Source organism: Scardinius erythrophthalmus, assembly GCF_964197995.2.
Source record: "Scardinius erythrophthalmus genome assembly, chromosome: 4".
NCBI lineage: Eukaryota > Metazoa > Chordata > Actinopteri > Cypriniformes > Leuciscidae > Scardinius > Scardinius erythrophthalmus.
Genome location: NC_138224.1, coordinates 23,439,123 through 23,445,122, shown reverse-complemented (window position 1 = coordinate 23,445,122; position 6,000 = coordinate 23,439,123).

The following is a 6,000-nucleotide window of genomic DNA, read 5'->3' as shown; positions in this document are numbered from 1 at the left end:
GCTAGCTAGCTAGTCTTCCTTGGGTCCGTGTGTGTGTGTGTGTGTTTCTGTGTGTGTGTCTGTGTGTAAAATTAGGTAGAAAGTAAGGTAGCAGCAGAAAGTAAGGTAGAACAGTTAGCCTATGTGTATTACATGTAGATACAATGGGTTATCCCACCGGTCACTATTGTTGCCGTTGACATGTTTGTGAGTTCTATGACCACATTAAATAAAGTTGAGTAATTGCAAATGCATATATCAATACTAGACACCTTAAACATGATGTGTACCAAAAATCTATGTCCTATCTTTATTTTAACATACTTTAATAACCTTTTCTTTGGGAGCTTTCTTGCTGCCATCCTCTTCTCTTGGCGCAAACAGGAAGTAAACAGCTCTGGTCATGTGACAATTTACAGTAAACATGCGACACTGCACATATTTCATTGAGACCCTTTATTATTTCAATATCTGCTGGAAATGCATTGATAGATCATTCAGTAACATTTTTATAGCCTTAGAAATGAAACATTTTTTTACGGTCACTATTGTGACCGGTGGGATTAAATGGGTTAAAGTTTGGATGCGTGTCTCTAGTTCTGAAATCTTCTCTGTCAGCCTAACTGACTCCTTGCATTTATCACATATAAATCCTATATTGCCAACAGAGAAGGCTATGCTAAACATGTGACATGAAGTGCAGGTGACAATAACAGGACAAGACATTACTCACTGTGTTTGTTGACTGATTCTTACTCACCTGAGCAGCTTTTAATGAACTCAAAGGCGCGGGCGTGCGAGAGAAAAAAAAATTAAAATAAAAATAGCTGAGCGCACGGGTGGCACGTTAACAGGCTAGCAGTAGCGAATTACTAGCGTGTTGTGCTAGTAGTAACGGAAGCTAGCGATGTCAGGTTAATCTGAGATGTTGGGTAAGCTGTATTTAGTATAAACAACTACAAATTGCAGTAAATGATGGTTCAAATCAAAGAAATACGAGGCTAAGACGGAGCTTACAGCACCGAAGCAAACAAACTCACAGCAGGCAGCGAGGCAGACAGGAGCAATCGATACAGAATACAGAAACACTTAAAACCCCAACAGAACATTAAACACTACCAGATCTCTCAGGATCTCAGCATCTTCACTTATTACAATCCAGACTTTATTTATTTCATACTAACATTCTTATTGAGAATTAACAGTGTTTTAGAAGTTGAAGTTTTATAAAAAATAATAAAGTTTGATGTCGCCATGATGGAGATTAGTGTTTGCTTTAGTTGGGCTCTTGACCTTTTAGTTTTTAACTTGAGTTTTTCTTGGCTGCTTTAACTGTGTGTCTCTGATGCATATTAATTATGGTAGGAATCCAAGAGAAACTCAGATCAGATGATGTTGGTCTCTTTTTAGTGATGATAGTCATCGTGTAGTAGTTGCCTGCTTCATTGATACCATCTGAAGTGTAATATCTGATTAAGTCATTAAATATTAGCTGTTCATTTTGCATGACAAAACTGCTAGAGAATATCCTGCAGTGCTGTGATACTCAGATTTTATGAAGTCATTATACAGAAAATGTTTTGACAGGATCATATAGACATATTAAGGACAAACTGCCAAGATGGCCGCTGCGTGAGTGAACGCATCTCAAGCACAAGTCTGCTTATCCATGATATAGTAGCCTTTTAAGTGATCCTTTATGCTGATCCATGTGATTGTGATCTGACTTCTATCTAAACAAGTCAAGCATTAAACAAAGCTGTTCTACACAGTTAAGAGATTTATTTTGGGACATTTTATATGCGTCCTTGCCACAATGGAGGAGCGCCACATTTCATTACAAACATTGTGGGATGCCATTCAACAGATCAAGATTGATATGCTGACACGCTTTGATGCTAAAGTGGATCCCATACAAAGTAGTCTGAGCAGCATTCAAGATTCTCTAACCACTTTGGGAGAACAAGATAATTTACTAGAGCAGCGCGTGGGAGCTAATGAGGACAATCTACAGGAGTTCGTGACTCGGGTTCAGCAACTTGAGAAAAGTAATTCTTACCTGCTGGATAAAGTTGATGACTTGGAGAACCGGAGCCGTCGCTGCAACCTTCGTTTCGTGGGAGTGCATGAAACCGCGGAAGGCGGTGATATCGTCGGTTTCATGTCTCAACTGATCACACAACTCCTGGGACGAAGCAACTTCCCTACGACACCCAGGGCCGGCGATTGCTATAGGCGAACTAGGCGGTTGCCTAGGGCGACAAATGTGTTGGGGGCGCGGACGCACTCTAGTGTCGCCCTATCTACTTCCCATATTAATCATAAAATTAGAACGAAACGCGAAATAAAACATGTTTATTAAACATGATCAAAGGGCAAAGGGCGCCCCCTCAACCACACGTTTAATTACTTGTCAACCTGATTATTAGATTGAATTTATGATTTTTGTCCACCATTTCTGTATTGGCGGGGGGCGGGAGGGTTGCGTTACGTTACGTTAGGGAAGTGCTCAGCTGCTGGCGCGTTGATCGAAAATGAAGCGGTCTAAACCTCTGGTGCACAGGGACGAAAACGGAGAAAGGAAGAAGATAAAAAATAAAGCTCAGTATAGAGTAAGTCTTCTCATCTTAGCTATTAAGGTGTCCAATGAAATAAATTTACTTAGTATTGTAGCCTACATCACCTAATATTGGACGTTTCATTGCTGTCACTAAGCTATAGTTTGCTAGCTATAGTTACTTTGAAGGTGAATAGAAATGGCAGAAACAACTGTTAATATTTTATTATTTGAGATAGAACTAAAAGAACTTAAATATTTTAATTTTGTAGTGGTACATACATTATCCATAATAGCACATTTGTTTGTAGAAGGTATAGTTAAACCAGTTTAATGGTCATAATTTGCTTAAATTAATCAAATTTGGTAAATATCCTTGAACATTCTTTGTAGAATTTGTGTATAAACAATTTACAGTTGATTCTTCAAGTTATAATTTGCTTGTTGAAGTGTTGGAGTGACTATTAGAGCATTTTTGTTTGTTCATCAATGAACATTCTTTGTAGCATTTTTGTATGTGCAATTTATTAGATAGAGTGTATCATTTAAGTAATATTTTGCTTGTTGAAGTGTTGGAGTGACTACAGGTGAAACTCGAAAAATTAGAATATCGTGCAAAAGTTCATTTATTTAAATTATTCAACTTATAAGGTGAAACTAATATATTATATAGACTCATTACATACAAAGTGAGATATTTCAAGACTTTGTTATGGCTTACAGCTTATGACATATCAATTCATATCAATTCTAATTTTCTGTGATTTTGAATTTGGGGTTTTCATAAGCTGTAAGCCATAATCATCAAAATTATAACAAATAAAGGCTTGACACTTATCAATTTTCTTATTTCTTATTTTCTTATAAAGAGCAAAAACTCAATCTTGCCTAGGGCAACCAAAGGGCTAGAGCCGGCCCTGACGACACCGATCATTGAGAGGGCTCACCGCACGTCTGTCCGACAGAGCGATCGAGCCAGTCCCAGGTCAATCATGATCACACTGCTTAACTTCCAGGATAAGGTCAAAATCCTTCGTCTTGCTAGAGAGAAAAAGACGCTGGAATATAGCGAGAGTCGCATCTTTATCTATCCAGATTTCAGTGCCGATCTGACGAGGAGACGTCGGAACTTTGATCCTGTCAAACGTAAGCTCCGTGATCTCAATATGAAGTACTTTCTCCGGTATCCTTGTACGCTGTGTGTTATTGTTGATGGAAAACAGCAGCGTTTTAGTTGCCACAAAGACGCTGAAGCTGCTTTCATGTCCAATTTAACTTCTCCATAAGTTACCTGATGAGGTGAGGCATGCATGAGCTAGCTGTTGCACGAGCATACCAACAGAACTGTTGAACGGCAAATTAGCACTCTTTTTCTCTCTCTTTATTTGACAACGCAACTGTAAAGGTTTTTTTTTTTTGTTTTTGTTTTTAGGTGTTGTTGACACTCCTTTTGTGTTATAGCTTGATGTTGTTAGATGCAACGAGTGATTGCTTTCAGTTGTTGTTTGTTTATATCCTGCTGTTGCAAGCATGTTTTTTTTTTTTTTTTTTTTTTTTCCAGTTCATAATATGACAACGCGACTGTTAAGTTTGTTGAGGTGCTGTTGATACTTGTTAGATGCTCCGGGTGATTGCTTTCAGTGGTTGTTTGTCTACATCTTGCTGTCGCAAGTATTTATTTATTTTTCTTCCTATTCATAATACGGACAACGCGACTGCAAAGTTGTTGTTGTTTTTTTTTTTTTTTTTTTTTGTTTTTTCTGAGGTGTTGACACTCTTCTGGTGTTATAGTTAGATACAAGAGGTGATTGCTCTCAGTTTCAGTTGTTGTTGGTTTACATCATGCTAACTGGTTTGCTTTTGCTTTTCCTTTTCTTTTCCCTTACTGACTTTAAATGCTGCCTGTAAAGTACTCTTTGATCTACACTTTCCATTATTTCATATTAATGCAGACTGAGTCTTGAGACTAATAGATGTTCTTTTCCAACATAATTTTGTTTACTCACAGAAATTCCCCGGAACATGGTGTCTGGGGTTGCTGGCCTTTGCTTGGGTAATGTTTTTTTGTGTTTAGTCTTGTATGTGGGTTTATGTAATGTGTGTTCGTGTTTTTGTTTTATTGTATCAAATGAATCTTGCAACCTCTCTAATTATGTATTATTTTTTGGATCCAACTACTTTTACAGTTATGTTTGAGCAGCAGTGACCGTAGTAACAGTACTAAAATTTGCTTTTTCTATGAGTGATGCTAAAGGAATAAAAATTGTACATTTAAATATTAGGAGTCTTATCCCTAAAATTGACCTACTTCGTGCATGGGTTGCATTACATAAACCTAACATAATTACTCTTTCCGAAACATGGCTTAATAGTAATATATCAGATACTGAAATTAATCTTCCAAACTATATCCTATATAGATCTGATAGGAGTTCCAGAGGTAGGGGTGTGGCTATATATGTTTCCTCTGAGCTCATATCTGAGTTTACCATACCTACAGTTGAGCCTCTACACTTTGAATGTGTTTTTGTTAAAGTAATTTTTCATGAAAATAAAAGCTTAATTATTGGGAGCATATACAGACCACCCTCTTCGCCAGCTGAAACTTTTGATCACCTGATATCCACTATTAACTCCATTTCCTGTAATAATGAAATTATTTTACTTGGGGATTTCAATAAAAACTGGTTAGATAAATCATCTCATAAAGTGAAAAATTTATTTAGTAATTTAAATATCTCACAATTAATTAAGGAACCAACTCGTATCACTCCTACTTCTCAATCCCTGCTTGACTGGATACTTGTTTCACATCCAGATAGATTTCTAAGGGCAGGTGTTATGTCTGATTGCTTTAGTGATCACTCGATAGTATATTGTGTATGGAAGATCAAATTACCTAAATCACCACCAAGACTTATCAAAATTAGACAATATAAGAAACTGAATTCAGATTTATTTTTTAATGATCTGATAGCTATAAATTGGGACAGATACCAACTTATACCTAATGTTCAAGACGCATGGGATTTCCTCTATACCGAGTTTACTGATGTTCTGGATAAACATGCTCCTTGGAAATCTGTCCTGGTCAAGGGTAAACACCTCCCTTGGATTGACCCTGAACTTATTAGTCTTTTTAGGCAGAGGGATAAAGCATGGTCAATTTTTCGGCGTACAAGGGCTAATGTAGATTGGGAAATATATAGGCAGCTGAGAAATATGAGTAAGACTAAAACCCGTAATGCAAAATCCAACTACTATAAGGATAGCCACAGTAATGATTTTAAGAATCCAAAACAATTCTGGAAAAAAATTAAAACTATTACTAATACATCAGAAAAACATTGTATTAATCAAATAGGAGTTTCAAATACAATTTTACATGACTCTTTATCTATTGCTGAAGCATTTAATCATCATTTCTCTTCTGTTTGTTCTACCTTAATACCCGAATCTGATCT